Here is a 17,506-nt window from a genome sequence, read left to right on the forward strand (position 1 = left end):
CCAGCCCCACTACTGCTTCCCGACCACTGCTGCTGATACTGCTCCATCTCTGCTGCTCATGCTGCTCCGCTCGCTTCTCTCTATGGGAGAGATGTCATGACGTCTTTCCCATAGCAGCGCCGCACAGACAGTAGAGGTCAATTATGATCTCTAATGTCTGAAGATGGAGCCGGCTGCAGCAGGCGCCCACACAGCCCACGGCGCCTGCTGCAGCCGGGGAGCGGGAGTTGGGTGCAGGAAGCAGGGTTGCGGTTGGGTGGCGGGCGCCCGCCCTGCTTGCCCGTACCTAGAACCGCTCCTGACCTTCACACACACATATACACACACACGTGTATGTATTTGCTACATACTGTAAGAAGGAATTTTTGCACTAACTGCACAAATAAACTTTCACAATTCTAAGGGGCATATTTATCAATGATCAGGTTGAGGACCCGATAATTATAATTTCTTATTGCCTCTAATCATGGCAATAAGAAATTATGGATGGCCCAGATATATAATTAATCACACTCAGGAACAGAGGCAGAGAAAGGAGCCCATATGTTACATTTGGGAGATGATGATTTTTGTGAATATCCTCCTGAAAATGGGTGTTTTCCAGGGATATTCTGCAAATATTATTTGATAAATAGGCTCCTAAGGCCTAAACTGAAGTGAGGAAAAGCAATAAGCCGCTCATAACTTTATTGTGATTACATAAACCTTTTATTTAAGCTAGCTTATCACTAAATAAAACCACACCACACACTGAAATAAAGACACGGACACAGTAGCTGGAGTTAAAGGTCAGACGATGTTTATTAATCGCTGACCAACTCTTTAAACTAATAATTGAGGCCGAATTAGAATTGAATTGAATATATATTTAACTCTAGTTTGGAGGATGGCAAAAACAGAAAACCGCTGCCAAACACCAGCACCCGTCACCTAGATGAAAACCACCAAACCAAGGAGGGGAGTACACATACCCCGCCTCCTTCCCGCATAACCCGCATTGTGCTGGCCTTACCCCTCTTTCTCTGGCAAACGTTCGGTTCCCGCAGGGGAACGTCTAAATGTCCAACCGCAAGAAAAGGACACACCTGCCGTCCATTTAAAGAGGGAGCCCCACAATGACCACTTATGCCTGTGTGACAGCTGGTTGGCAGCGATTTCCCGCCAATCTGGCTTTCAATAGCCCACAGCAAGAACAAAAACCTAGACGCATTCTGGGAGGGCGGGCGGGCAAAACTGAATGGCAAGAGGAAGTCTGGCAAAATGGCCACCCCTTATATACTAACCTAAGACCCTCCTCTTCATATTGATGCACAACCCTCTAATCCAATAGGAAAAAACCCAACCGGGAAAACTGATCTGCCTAGCAACTGCTTAGTCTTTTAACAACCAATCACAAAAAGTTGATCGCTTATATGGCCTCAGGCTTATGCAGCCTTCAGCTTATCTAAGCCGCTCATAACTTTATTGTGATTACATAAACCTTTTATTTAAGCTAGCTTATCACTAAATAAAACCACACCACACACTGAAATAAAGACACGGACACAGTAGCTGGAGTTAAAGGTCAGACGATGTTTATTAATCGCTGACCAACTCTTTAAACTAATAATTGAGGCCGAATTAGAATTGAATTGAATATATATTTAACTCTAGTTTGGAGGATGGCAAAAACAGAAAACCGCTGCCAAACACCAGCACCCGTCACCTAGATGAAAACCACCAAACCAAGGAGGGGAGTACACATACCCCGCCTCCTTCCCGCATAACCCGCATTGTGCTGGCCTTACCCCTCTTTCTCTGGCAAACGTTCGGTTCCCGCAGGGGAACGTCTAAATGTCCAACCGCAAGAAAAGGACACACCTGCCGTCCATTTAAAGAGGGAGCCCCACAATGACCACTTATGCCTGTGTGACAGCTGGTTGGCAGCGATTTCCCGCCACCAAGGTTTACCAAACCGCCACCGCCATCCGCAAACAGAAACTTAACCAACCAGAAACTAACTAGCTCTAACGAAAAAGACCGAAAATATCTTCCAGAAAAAACTGCACTCCTTCCGGAGAAAGGTGAACCCCATCGTCTCTATAGAACTGCCTGTTCCGCAGCACCAGCAGAGGATGCTTAATTGCCACTCCGCCTATGGCCTTGACAAACAGAGACACCGTCAAGTTCACCTTTTTGCGTGCTTTCTCCAGCGCCGAGAAACGCACCGCACCACGCCAATGGAAACGGGGCACCATTTCCGACCAGACAATGCATACCCCTGGCCAGTGACAACGTATCGCCACCACATCCGCCTTTATAGACAAAATCAAGTCTATGCCTTTAACTCGGCCCAGATCATTACCACCCAGATGCATGATAATACAACTGGGGCGACCCCAGCGGCGCTCCCTTGAAAAAAGGACGCGCAACAAATCACCCCATAACATGCCCCTAACACCTAACCATCTAAATTGCCGGGACCCAAAAATCTCAGTCGCCCTAGATGCCATGGGATGTTTCTCCGCCCAAAAAACATATGAATGACCAACCATCCATATGTGGTCTCCAAAATTGCTGACAGCTGTAAAAGAAAATATCCTAATGTCAGATTATGCACATAATCTGTAACTTAAACACAACGTAACCAATTAAACCCAAGTGAAGGAGAAAACTCAAAAAACCTCCCGTGGACCTTGGTAGAACAGCCAATTGAAATTAGGCCCCCTCGGAGGAAAAATTTTAAAAATTCGCTTCACACCCTCGATTCCTGAACGGTAAGCGTTCAAAAACCGACGAGTAAACACGTTTTTGGGTTAGCGCAACAGGCGCACTTATAACTTATCTATACGGACATAGGACTTATAGGAGGCCGACTTCCAGCGACCCAACTCCCGAATAGCCGCTGGTGATGAACCAGCGGCCGCCGCATGGGTGGCCGCCCCAATCCGAAAGGAATGAGTACCGAAGTCCGCCTCCTGCAAGCCCAACGCCGTCAAACATTTCTTGAACACCGATGAGAACTGAAACTTTGTCAGAGGGTCCAACTGCGCGTGCACCAGCAACTGGTTGCCCCCCGGAGGTCTTAACCGCACATACTCTTGGGTCAGCCGCAGCGGGCAAACGCCCATACCTCCCTGAGCCTCCAAGGACAACCAGCGACCCCGACCTGTTTGATCTGTCTTGGACCGCACAATCCTACAGAGCAACAGGCCCTCCTGTAAGCGCACATTCTCGTAGAGCAGACCCGATTCCCGGGACGCCTTGCTGCTCGCCACTAGCTCGCTCACCCGAAAAGCCCCGAAAAAGGCCAGGGCATACGCGCTACTAAACAATGCCACCTCAAATTCCGAGGACGCAATCCGAGGTAGCACACGCAGCAATTCCGCTAGCAGCTGCAACGTTATAGGCCTACGTGAATCCGCGGGCGCCGGGTGCAACCTAGCCCAACCTTTCAGCGCTCTGGAAAGGACAAACGACCCCGTGGGGTCCGTTGTCCCGTGGAGTCGCGAGTGAAAGGCGATGCCCGCAAGGGCAGTAGCCATGGCCGCTTTTGACCTACCGTTTTGGTAATGCTCCCAAACAAAGGTCAACAGGGCGTCGGCCGAGGACTCACCTGCTACCCCGTACCTACTCTGAAAGGCTGACCAATCCCGCCATGCAGCATCATACGCTCGTAGCGTGGAGGGAGCCAGTGCACACCTGGCCAACGCCGTTAAACCGCTTCGACCATCTGCCAGACAGAAGGTGGGCACTGTAACCCCTCTGCCTCCGCTCCCGGAACCAACGTCCTGAATTTGTCAAACTGGAACCGGGACAATGCATCCGCAATTCCATTGTCAACTCCAGGTACGTGGCGGGCCCTAAAATTAATATTACGCTGTAAACAAACCAGCACTAAATGCCTTAGCAATCGCAGGGCCTGCGGAGATGAGGAACGCTGATTATTAATCGCATGCACTACCCCTAAGTTGTCGCAAAGAAACAAAATGTCCCTATTTGCGAACCGTCCGGCCCATAACTCAAGCGCCACTAAGATCGGGAACAATTCCAGCAGAAGCAGGTTCTTGGTAAACCCACGCGTTACCCAAGATGCCGGCCAGGCCGCAGCGCACCATGCGCCAGCGAAGAACGCGCCGAAACCACGGCTGCCTGAAGCATCCGTGAACAACTGCAGCTGCTTACTGGAACAACAAGGAGCGGGCCACAACACTTCCCTGTTGAAGGACACCAGGAACGAGACCCAAATCCGCAAATCATCCTTGATCTCGCGGGAAAGGTACACGGAGTGATTCTGTCGAACCGTCCCCGCTGTGGCCCGCTCAAGTTTGCGACAGAAAATCCTGCCCATGGGGATAATCCGACACGCAAAATTGAGAGAACCAAGCAAGGACTGCACCTGCTTAAGCCGAACCCTGCGTTTTCCTAAACAGTCTGTAATCAAACCCAATAGCTTCCGCACCTTATCCTCGGGCAAGCGACAGCACCCCCCTACCGTGTCAATCTCGATACCTAAATAGCTAAGACAAGTGCAAGGACCCTCGCACTTATCCTGAGCAACCGGTACCCCTAAAGCGCCGAATAACGACCTGGCCACCGAGAGAATGTCCCCACAGACCGAACTGTCCCCGGGCCCTACAAAGAGAAAATCATCCAGGTAGTGAGCCACTCTCAGTTGCCCGGAAGCGGTCTGGACGCACCAGTGTAAAAATGTGCTAAAGCACTCAAAGTAGGCGCAGGAGACAGAGCAACCCATGGGGAGACACCGATCGACGTAGAATTCGCCCCCTATTTTGAAACCCAGAAACCGCAAGGAATCTGGGTGTAGCGGGAGTAGGCGAAAAGCTGACTCCACGTCCAATTTTGCCAACAGACTCCCCGGACCACCATCCCGCACTAAGCGCAGCGCGTCGTCAAACGACTGATATCGAACTCTGCACTGGGCTTCCGGGATAGCGTCGTTGACCGACAACCCCGGCGGGTGAGACAAGTGCTGTATCAAACGAAACTTGCCTATGGCCTTCTTGGGCACCACCCCTATTGGGGAAATGCACAAGGAGGGCAACGGGGAAAAGGCGTAGGGCCCAGCCATGCGCCCCAGCTCAATCTCCCCGTCGACCTTCCGCCGGATCTCCTGCGGGAATTCACGAGCCGATCTCAAATTCTGGCGTGCAACCACATACACCGAATCCGGAATTGGCAAGCGAAAACCGTGCTGAAAACCCTCCGAGAGAAACGATGCAGCCGACTCATCGGGGTATAACGCAAGCCAGCGCTGCAACTCGGGAACTATAATCGGGGAGAAGGCCTTACTTGCCAACTCCACCGGCCTCGGTGGAAGCGGCAGGCTTACTGCCTGTTGCCGCGGTGCATTCCTTGGCCGGGTGACTAGATCCGCACAACCTACATGAGTGGCGAAAACGACAACTCGTTCCTTTGACGCATTTACCGTCGTTGTAGGCGAAACACTTCCCTTTCCCCGTCAATCGGGAAGCCGCCGCCCCGGACGCCCCGGGCTTCTTGGCCGTGACGTCTGGGGTGGGTTTGACCTGCTGCGTGACCTCCAACCACACCTCAACATCCTTAAAACCCGCGGGCAGGATGGGGTTGCCATCCTGATTGCGACGAAACTTCTCGTCGTAATCCCGCCACGCGGAACCCTTGGATTTCAAGTACATATCGTGTACTAAAAACAAATATTTCACCAAGTTGGCATACTCCGAGGGACGCGATTCCGTGTAGCAAGCCATGAACACCAAAAACCCACGCAGCCACTGGTGAAAATTGCGAAACGCACTTTCCCCAATACCGCCCGGCTTCTTGGCTGCTTCAAAACCCTGCCGCATTTCCTCCGTAAGGGTGAATATGTCTACATACTTCCCCTTGCGGATCTTTTCCCGCATGCGCTTGCGAACCCCCCTTGTAACTGCCGTGTTGGCGCAATGTACCATCTCGCCGTAACGGGGAGGGTCCGAGGGGACCACCTGCGCAGGAGCGGCCGCCTTATGCGCCTCCTTAGCCATTCGCCGCGCGATGAGCCTAGCTAATTTACGCGGGCGCCGCGGAGAGCCGGATGATACGCTGCTAGAAGACGATGAACTACAAGTTGAGACGTGTAAAGGAATGTTTAGCTCACCGGAGTTCGAAGGACCCGGAACCTCGTCGTCCGCTGCACCCGCCTCCGCTGATGGCCGTACCTCCACGTTCGCAGTCCCGCTCGTCCGTGATCTTCGCCTCATGTCGGGTGTAGCCCCTGAACTAGACGGGACCTGTGAGGGAGAAAAAGAGGGGACAACAGGCACAGGGGGAACCAGAACATCATTAACACTTGGCCGCAATTGCGGAGGCGGAGGGACCGCCCCTCCGCTCCGCGGCGGATGGCCGCCCGGCAGCTGCAGGGAGGGGGCCCCCGCCGAGGTGTACCCGATCGACTGCGTAAAGGCCGACCCGCTTACTGCACCAAAACTCGCGGGGTAAGACGGCCGCCACGCCGTATGCGGCGGGCAGACGCCTGCTCCCGCCCATCCGTATGATGCCGGAAGGAACTGAGGGGGCGCCGGGAGAGGGGGCCAACCCTGTGCCACCTGATACCCACCGCCCGGTGCCTGTCCTGGCTGCAGGCCCGCAAAGGCCGGCAAGGGCACCGCGACTCGGGGTCCACCGACCGACCATGTGGACTGCACGCCGGCGCCCGCGCTGGCCCCACACGGGGAAAACTGTGTGCCGGACACCGTCATGAAACCCATGGAAGGCATACTGGCGGCTAAGGGGAATGCTGGAGCCGGAGGCCACGCAAACCCCCCGGGGAAGGACTGGCTCCCCGCGAAGCCTTGCTGCGCTGTTACCGCAAGCGCCCCGCCGTGCGTAAAATAAGCCGCCGAGACGGACGCCTGCGTGGACCCGCATTGCAAAGGACCGTGGAGGGCGTGGGGAGGAGTTTGATACCCTGTAAGTGAGGGCGCCGTTAATGGCGGCGGGGCAGCTGACGCCCAGGGGGCGCCCGAGTAGGCCCCTGAGGCCGGGGGGAAACCCTGCCATGTAGTTGCCGCCGGGGCGGGTGTGGCGGCAGCCGCTGCCACGTCCCCCGCCCCAGCCACCCCAGATCCAAGGTGCCCCCCATTATCACAAATCACCTGGGGTGCGCTAGACCCCTCGTTGGCAGAGGGTAGTGTGTGGTCCTGTATTGTCCCAGGGACAGCGGGAGCCGCTACCCGCTGTCCTGGGCTCATATTCCCCTGCACATTGACCCCCCCCTCACCCCCCGCAGCTCCGCCGCGGTCGTCCTGTGCCACCAGGACGCCGCCGAGAGCCATAAGCGGGGATGGAGGAAGAGAGCCGTCAGCACTGCAGGAGAGAGGGTGAGGGGACGTATGTGCCGCGGGAGGCGCCGGGGCGCGCGGCCCGGCCGGGGCGCGCGGCCCGGCCGGGTCGCGCGCACCTGCGCCATGCATCAAGCGGCTGCTGGCAGGAGGCGGAGGAGGCCTGAAGGCGCCCGGAGCAGGAGGGCGAGGAGAGGCCCGTCCCGCTGCGAGCGCCGGGGTGCGCGGCTCGGCCGAGCCGCGCGCCCCGGAACCACGTGACGAGCGGCCGCTGGCCGCCCGTCTCCGAGCGGCAGGGGAGCGGGCTGTAACTGCCCGCCCCCGCCGCCTGTCTGCAGCGGGGGAAAGGCCACTCTGAGGCGCGACGCTCGGGGAGCGGGAGCTGAGGGAACTCCCCGCATCCACGAGGCGCCGGGGGGGGGGGGCTGAGCGTCGAGGACGAGGCATGGCAGGGGGAGGATAAGTCTGCCACAAAACAAATACACTGCACAGAGAAGGGGCAAGCGTGCTATATAATGCCCAGTGAAGGCAAATGAAATACAATAAGTTTATAGCAAGGAGAACAAGCAGTATTATATACTTATCCTTCCTGGGCAAAACTGAATGGCAAGAGGAAGTCTGGCAAAATGGCCACCCCTTATATACTAACCTAAGACCCTCCTCTTCATATTGATGCACAACCCTCTAATCCAATAGGAAAAAACCCAACCGGGAAAACTGATCTGCCTAGCAACTGCTTAGTCATTTAACAACCAATCACAAAAAGTTGATCGCTTATATGGCCTCAGGCTTATGCAGCCTTCAGCTTATCTAATGTGGTAGTTGAATGGAAACAACACTGCTCCCATTCATAGACATCTGACCAATGAACGCTGCATACACTGGAGACTGGAATGTTTTTGCGCTGTTATTGTTTCAGGTACCGGTGCCCCACTCCACGCCACTTACTACTCTAGTCTGCACGTCTCTTCAGGAGGTTCTTAGGTGTCTGCTGCCTTCCTGCTGCTCTTGCAGAAATGCTGCACGTGGACCCAGCGTCCTCTCTCAGTCTTCTGTTACTGGGCTCTCCAATCTTGGGAAGTTTCATCTGACTGCATCTCAGCCAATTGTAAGCATAGTTCAGGCCCCATGACTCCAGCCTCCAATCACAGCCCAGCAGCCCCTATAAAAGTGCTTCATGAAGCGTTGGTAATCTGCCAGTGCAACATTGCTATACTTGGCTCCTTGTCTCTTGGATCAGTCTCTATCTTCAGCTATAATGCTGCCTGGTTCCAGTTCTGACCTGGTCTGCAGTACTACTGTTTCCAGCAACACCAGTTCCAGCCTGGTTAATTCAGGTTCCAGCTCTGACCGGTTCTGCAGCACTATTGCTCCCAGCAATACTAGTTCCAGTTTGTCCAGTTCAGTTATCAGTTCTAATCTGCCCTGTAGTACTACTGAACCCAACGATACTAGTTCCATCCTAGTTGGCTCAGGGTTCAGCTCTCGTTAATCTTGTAGAACTACTGATTCCAGCAATCCTGCTTGGAGTTCATCTGTTTTCCATACTGGTTCCTGCCCAGTTACCAGCGATACCAGTTTTAGTCTGATAAACCAGCACCTAGCATAGCCAGTCCCAGTCCGGCACCCAGGGTAGCTGGTTCTATCCCAGCATCCAGCGAAGCCATTGACAGCTTTGAATCAAGTATAGCCAGTCACAGCCCAGTATCCAACGTAGCCGGTTCGAGCCTGGCATCCTGCTTAATCGGCCCCAGCCCAGCATCCAGTTCAGGCGCTTACAGCCGCTAGCGCTGACATTGCTGTGATGTTGTGTCATCATTTTGATGTGCTGGTAACTAGTTTTTATAATATAACTGAGACGTTGTAAAAATTCTCCTGAAAAAACATGCATCCCTCCCAACATGACTCATTCTAAAGCAGAGGTGGGGAACCTTTTTTCTACCGAGGGCCATTTGGATATTTATAAAATCCTTTGGGGCCATACAAAAATTATCAACTTAAAAATGAGCCTGCCCCAGTATATTTGCCCCCAGTAGTTATGCCCCAGTAGATATGCCCCCAGTCAGTAGTCAGGGCCAGTGCAAAGGTGTTCGGCGCCCCCCTGCAAACTATAAATTTGCGCCCTCACATACTCAATAAAGGGACAGTGTGCGCCAAAATCGCACGTCGCAAATGGGTGGGGCAATGCCACACAATAGTACCAATTGTAAAACTGCTAATGATATAATTGCATGCTGGGTGCTACCCAGCACCAGGATGATTTGTGGATGCCCCCTGACTCTGCAGCCAGGCAGCAAAGGCCGACCAATGGCGCGCCACCTCCTCTGCAATGCCATGTTGCTGCCCCTTACCACCCCGCAAACGCCTCTGCCTATCAATCAGGCAAAGGCATTCGCATAACTAAGATGCAATCGCATCTCCCCACCTGCGCAGAGTGGGTCCTGTGTGTGTGCACTGCGGGAGAAAGAGGGGAGATGCGATCACATCTCAACAGCAACTGCTACTGAATACCCCCCTCAGTTGTCTTGCCTTGTCCCCACGGCAACCCCGATTGTCTCCCGGCCAACCCCGATTGTCTCCACTCCATCCCCTCTACAAAAAAACAAATGTGGCAGGTGGTAGCTGGGAGTGCAGGGCTTATCTTAACTTGCCTTTCTGCTGGACGTGGACCCGCTTTGCCTCCAATGTGTGCGGCATCACTGGTATGTGTGCTGGAGCTCCCTTTCTGCTGGGTAGGGGCTTGGAGCCTCTTCTCACAATATAGATGGACCGCTCAAATAGCTGTGCCAGTAGGTTGCCTGTAATACAAGAATGTTGTGATGGGTAACATGCTTAGGGGGATAGGGATACAGATGACAAGTGGCCCCACAGAAAATCTTCCCGCTATAAGTGACCTGCCAGTGCTCGAAGTGGTGGTATGCCATGCTGCGTATACCGCCCCACTTTGAGCAATATATATAAATATATATATATATATATATATATATATACACTGCTCAAAAAAATAAAGGGAACACTTAAACAACACAATGTACAGATGTAGCCACCTTTATCTTGAGTGGCCGCGGCGGTTGGCCCGTTCGACCATACGCAGCGTACTGTGGCGTAGCGAGGCGCGCCTAGCCACAGAGAGGCTATCTAATCGCACGGAGACAGACATTTGACGTTTGGCGTTACCTTTACGTGTAATACCTGCGATCAGCCACCAGATGTCGCTTTTTACAATCACCACTGCGCATGCGTGTGGTCTCCCGTAAAATACAATACTGACATACATAATAAGGACTACTTTACTAAGGCGTCTCATTACGCTGCATACAGCAAATACTGTACTCATTACGCTGCATTATTTAATACAGTACTGTACAGTATATACAGTACGACACCGACGCAAATACAGTAGTACAGCATACAGTATATGATCATCTACAATACTTTATGAATACTGTATGTGAGCGTCCGAGTCCCGCAGACAAAACACTACTGTAAAACCAGTAGTGTACACTGTCGCAAATGGATGTGTGTTACAAGTTCACTATTGCCTCTCAAGATTAGGAATTTTCTACAGTATGTTATCGTCTTAATCCCGTAGCCATTACAGCATAATCAAAACCAACGGATTTATACATTTGTCTGCGGCGAAGTGGTGAAGTGTTTCGCTTCCTATACTCAGAGTCCAGGGTTCGATTCCTTAAGTACTAATGCATGTTACTGTAGTTTTTTTCAGACACTTTATTATTTTTTTTATTCACCCCCACCTCGTGGCAGGCAGCAGTTGGGTATGGAATGAGAAATGGCATAAGCTGTGCAGGCTACGGGGCGATGCTGAAGGAGCGTCACAATCCCCTAGCCAAAATACACAGAGATACTGTAAGCGTATACTGTAAGATACTGTAAGCGTGAGATACTGTATTGAGCTAGGGGATTGTGACGCTCCTTCAGCATTGCCCCCTGAACTGTGAAATGTACAGTATGCCATATTGTATCTCACTCCATATCCGAGCGCTGCCACGTGCTGGGAGTTCACGGTCGGCGGCCATGTTGTCAGGTTGCTAAGCGATCCAGCTCGGTATACCGTAATGTGCATAGACCTCGCTTATCCCAATGTAATTGAGCTAGGGGATTGTGACGCTCCTTCAGCATCGCCCCGTAGCCTGCACAGCTTATGCCATTTCTCATTCCATACCCAACTGCTGCCTGCCACGAGGTGGGGGTTCAGGAGGTGGGGGTTCATGGGTAGTGGTCATTTTGACAGTGTGCTATGCGATTGAGTCCGGTGTACCGTAATACTGTATGCAATCCTACAGTAGCTTATCCCTCCCCTGTGTATTTTGGCTAGGGGATTGTGACGCTCCTTCAGCATTGCCCCCTGAACTGTGAAATGTATGCCATATTGTATCTCACTACATATCCGAGCGCTGCCACGTGCTGGGAGTTCACGGTCGGCGGCCATTTTGTCAGGTTGCTAAGCGATCCAGCTCGGTATACCGTAATGTGCATAGACCTCGCTTATCCCAATGTAATTGAGCTAGGGGATTGTGACGCTCCTTCAGCATTGCCCCCTGAACTGTGAAATGTATGCCATACTGTATCTCACTACATATCCGAGCGCTGCCACGTGCTGGGGGTTCACGGTCGGTGGCCATTTTTAGTGTGCATAGAACTCGCTTATCCACATAGGCCCCTGTGTTTTTAACTACTATATTGAGATGCACATTTCTAGGCCTACAGTATTTAATATACAGTAAGCAGCATTGTTGTTAGGCAATAATTGAAGAATTTACATACAGTACTGACATGTACTGTATGTAATGCTTGTACATCATGTCAGTCGACCCTTATGCTGTACACTACTGTAAGTCTCACAGGGCCCATGCACTTCCAAGGAGGGTTATTTACTGTACTGTATCTGTTTCATACAGGAAACTAATTGCAGTCCATAACACTAATATTAAGCCCACTCCATTATCCACTCCTCCCCTGTGTATTAAACACCCCCTACCACCCTGGAAGTCATGTACCAGGGCCCCTTCATTCAGCACAATGCCCCCTTCTACAGTTTAGTGTTCTCCTTCCTGCCCCATCTGTGCAGTAAAGGAATAATTAGCAGAAATTATTTCTCCAGGTCCTACTGTACATACTGAGCGAAAGATAGAACCCCCCCTATCCCCCGCGGAGCATCAAAGCTGCCGCTGATAGCTCCCCCCACCCCTTCCGCTGGTGAGTGGGTAGGGGCCCCAGTGCATTGCTGTGTCCAGGGGCCCACACTGCTGTTAAGATGGCTCTAGTAATTGAGCTAGGGGATTGTGACGCTCCTTCAGCATTGCCCCTGGACTGTACCATACTGTATCTCACTCCATATCCAAGCGCTGCCACGTGCTGGGAGTTCACGGTCGGTGGCCATTTTGTCAGGTTGCTAAGCGATCCAGCTCGGTATAACGTAATGTACATAGACCTTGCTTATCCCGGTGTACTACAGGTATGTGCAGTAGTACTGAATGATTGCTATCACTTGTGGTGAAACACCTATCTTATCAAATACAGTAACTACTGTACAGTATAGTTGTTCGCACAGGTGATGGTAATCATACTGTATATTTAAACTGAAGTCCGTAACAGAGCATTCTGTCCCTCCTGCAGAGGTTCTTGTTGGGAGGCACAGGGAAAAAAGGCAAATACTGTACAGTACTGTATTTGCACTTTACTGTTGTGCACTTTATTTGAAAATGTACAGTTGTTTGCTATTTTTAGCATGCTGTGCTTTACATGTTTTCTTATTGTGGTTTTTATATTTTTAGACAAAAGACAAAGAATGCAGACTACCAGATTTTACGGGAGTGCCAAAACCCACCCATCAGTGGCACAGAAACTTGCTGCAGTAGTCCCACAAAAGAAGAAGAAAACTGCCAAGGCGGCTCAGAAAGAAAATGTGGTGAAACCACGAAAAAATGCCAAGGCAAAGAATAATACGTTGGAGCTGATATGTGGTGTGGCAAATGATGTAATTGTTCCATCTCCTGCAGATCACAGTGTTCAGCCAATGAATCTGGAAATACCGGTGCTAGAGGACGTGACAAACACGCTGCATCAGGAAGCTTCTTTTTTGGACCATGTAGCCACCCCTGGACAAGAAGACATGACACATTCACCACGAAGAAGGTTGCATTTCACAGATGTGAACACCAAAGTGCAGGACTGCCAGTGTACCTGTCCTGTTTTACTAAAGGAGCTACTCAGTAAGGTGACCAATATGGAGTCAGAAGTTGGTGGACAGGTCAATCAGCTGCAGACCGATGTGGCTGGCCTTAAAGAAGGCATAAAGGAACAGATGGTAGAAGCCATGAAGAAAGTCATTGAACAAACGAGGGAAGAATGGCAAGTTGGAGTTTGCCGCACCATCATTGCAACACACCACCAAGCGGTTCAAGTCAGCGGCCTGGACGACCGAGGCCTGGAGGACCGCAGAGGAGGCCTGGAGGACCGCAGCGGACTGGACGAAGTCAGCGGCATGGACGACCACAGAGGCCCTAGGCTACGGAGCAAGTAATAGTCCAGATTGTACAGACTATGGGGCAATGCTGAAGGAGCGTCACAATCCCCTAGCTAAAATACACAGTATGCATATTATGGTACACCGGACTCGATGACATACTGTAGCACACTGGCAAAATGGCCGCCGCCCCTGAACCCTTGTGCAGGTTATGGGGCAATGCTGAAGGAGCTCACTTACAGTACCGTACTGTAGGTTGCATTTAGCGTAAAGAATCGCTCCTGCAGATGTACTTTGATTTACAGTATGTGAAACCTGTGTGCATCCTTCCATTGGATGTACTGTATTGGAGAGAATTTTTTTTTTTTTAAAGTGAATGTCACGGGAACACATTAAAAATAAGGTTGGCACTTCCTTCCCATTGGTGTTGGTTTACAGTATGCCGTAGTGTACTCGGACGCTCATGTAATTGCATTTCAAAGGCACAGTATTTTCCATCGTCTCCCCCCTACCCCCATCGCCCTTCCCCCCTGGGGGCCTGCACAGGGAGGAAATTCAGGTCCTGTGCAATACACAAACGCTGAAGATCTACAGTACTGTTTTGCTCAGTTGGTAGCGTCAGAATACACTCATTTCATTCCCGCTGTTTAGGTGCATTTAGCGTAAAGAATCGCTCCTGCAGATGTACTTTGATTTACAGTATGTGAAACCTGTGTGCATCCTTCCATTGGATGTACTGTATTGGAGAGAATTTTTTTTTTTTTAAAGTGAATGTCACGGGAACACATTAAAAATAAGGTTGGCACTTCCTTCCCATTGGTGTTGGTTTACAGTATGCCGTAGTGTACTCGGACGCTCATGTAATTGCATTTCAAAGGCACAGTATTTTCCATCGTCTCCCCCCTACCCCCATCGCCCTTCCCCCCTGGGGGCCTGCACAGGGAGGAAATTCAGGTCCTGTGCAATACACAAACGCTGAAGATCTACAGTACTGTTTTGCTCAGTTGGTAGCGTCAGAATACACTCATTTCATTCCCGCTGTTTAGGTGCATTTAGCGTAAAGAATCGCTCCTGCAGATGTACTTTGATTTATGTGAAACCTGTGTGCATCCTTCCATTGACTGTCTTACAATGTAAATAAAATAATACAGTGCATTATTACAGAAAAAAAAAAAAAAAAGAAAGAAAGCACATCAGGTCTCGAACCCTGGACTCCCAGCGAGGGAGGTGGGAGCCTTCACCCCTAGCCCACGACGCCTCATGAGAGATTTCCAATTTCATGTGTGAAAGTACTGCAAACAGCGCCCGGCCCCCGCCCCATTGCTGTTGGTTTATGCCTTAGAGGACTCGGACGCTCGCATTTGTAAAGCACGGTGTTTTCCTCCGCCTCCTGCTAGCCTGTTGCCCTTCCCCCATGGGAGCCTGCACAGATCATGCAGTAGACAGGGAGGGAATGCAGGTCATGTGCAATACACAAACGCCCACTGTAGTACTATTTTGCTCACTTACAGTACCGTACTGTAGGTTGCATTTAGCGTAAAGAATCGCTCCTGCAGATGTACTTTGATTTACAGTATGTGAAACCTGTGTGCATCCTTCCATTGGATGTACTGTATTGGAGAGAATTTTTTTTTTTTTAAAGTGAATGTCACGGGAACACATTAAAAATAAGGTTGGCACTTCCTTCCCATTGGTGTTGGTTTACAGTATGCCGTAGTGTACTCGGACGCTCATGTAATTGCATTTCAAAGGCACAGTATTTTCCATCGTCTCCCCCCTACCCCCATCGCCCTTCCCCCCTGGGGGCCTGCACAGGGAGGAAATTCAGGTCCTGTGCAATACACAAACGCTGAAGATCTACAGTACTGTTTTGCTCAGTTGGTAGCGTCAGAATACACTCATTTCATTCCCGCTGTTTAGGTGCATTTAGCGTAAAGAATCGCTCCTGCAGATGTACTTTGATTTACAGTATGTGAAACCTGTGTGCATCCTTCCATTGGATGTACTGTATTGGAGAGAATTTTTTTTTTTTTAAAGTGAATGTCACGGGAACACATTAAAAATAAGGTTGGCACTTCCTTCCCATTGGTGTTGGTTTACAGTATGCCGTAGTGTACTCGGACGCTCATGTAATTGCATTTCAAAGGCACAGTATTTTCCATCGTCTCCCCCCTACCCCCATCGCCCTTCCCCCCTGGGGGCCTGCACAGGGAGGAAATTCAGGTCCTGTGCAATACACAAACGCTGAAGATCTACAGTACTGTTTTGCTCAGTTGGTAGCGTCAGAATACACTCATTTCATTCCCGCTGTTTAGGTGCATTTAGCGTAAAGAATCGCTCCTGCAGATGTACTTTGATTTATGTGAAACCTGTGTGCATCCTTCCATTGACTGTCTTACAATGTAAATAAAATAATACAGTGCATTATTACAGAAAAAAAAAAAAAAAGAAAGAAAGCACATCAGGTCTCGAACCCTGGACTCCCAGCGAGGGAGGTGGGAGCCTTCACCCCTAGCCCACGACGCCTCATGAGAGATTTCCAATTTCATGTGTGAAAGTACTGCAAACAGCGCCCGGCCCCCGCCCCATTGCTGTTGGTTTATGCCTTAGAGGACTCGGACGCTCGCATTTGTAAAGCACGGTGTTTTCCTCCGCCTCCTGCTAGCCTGTTGCCCTTCCCCCATGGGAGCCTGCACAGATCATGCAGTAGACAGGGAGGGAATGCAGGTCATGTGCAATACACAAACGCCCACTGTAGTACTATTTTGCTCACTTACAGTACCGTACTGTAGGTTGCATTTAGCGTAAAGAATCGCTCCTGCAGATGTACTTTGATTTACAGTATGTGAAACCTGTGTGCATCCTTCCATTGGATGTACTGTATTGGAGAGAATTTTTTTTTTTTTAAAGTGAATGTCACGGGAACACATTAAAAATAAGGTTGGCACTTCCTTCCCATTGGTGTTGGTTTACAGTATGCCGTAGTGTACTCGGACGCTCATGTAATTGCATTTCAAAGGCACAGTATTTTCCATCGTCTCCCCCCTACCCCCATCGCCCTTCCCCCCTGGGGGCCTGCACAGGGAGGAAATTCAGGTCCTGTGCAATACACAAACGCTGAAGATCTACAGTACTGTTTTGCTCAGTTGGTAGCGTCAGAATACACTCATTTCATTCCCGCTGTTTAGGTGCATTTAGCGTAAAGAATCGCTCCTGCAGATGTACTTTGATTTATGTGAAACCTGTGTGCATCCTTCCATTGACTGTCTTACAATGTAAATAAAATAATACAGTGCATTATTACAGAAAAAAAAAAAAAAAAGAAAGAAAGCACATCAGGTCTCGAACCCTGGACTCCCAGCGAGGGAGGTGGGAGCCTTCACCCCTAGCCCACGACGCCTCATGAGAGATTTCCAATTTCATGTGTGAAAGTACTGCAAACAGCGCCCGGCCCCCGCCCCATTGCTGTTGGTTTATGCCTTAGAGGACTCGGACGCTCGCATTTGTAAAGCACGGTGTTTTCCTCCGCCTCCTGCTAGCCTGTTGCCCTTCCCCCATGGGAGCCTGCACAGATCATGCAGTAGACAGGGAGGGAATGCAGGTCATGTGCAATACACAAACGCCCACTGTAGTACTATTTTGCTCACTTACAGTACCGTACTGTAGGTTGCATTTAGCGTAAAGAATCGCTCCTGCAGATGTACTTTGATTTACAGTA

Source organism: Pseudophryne corroboree, chromosome 3 (genome assembly GCF_028390025.1).
Source record: "Pseudophryne corroboree isolate aPseCor3 chromosome 3, aPseCor3.hap2, whole genome shotgun sequence".
Taxonomy (NCBI): Eukaryota; Metazoa; Chordata; class Amphibia; order Anura; family Myobatrachidae; genus Pseudophryne; species Pseudophryne corroboree.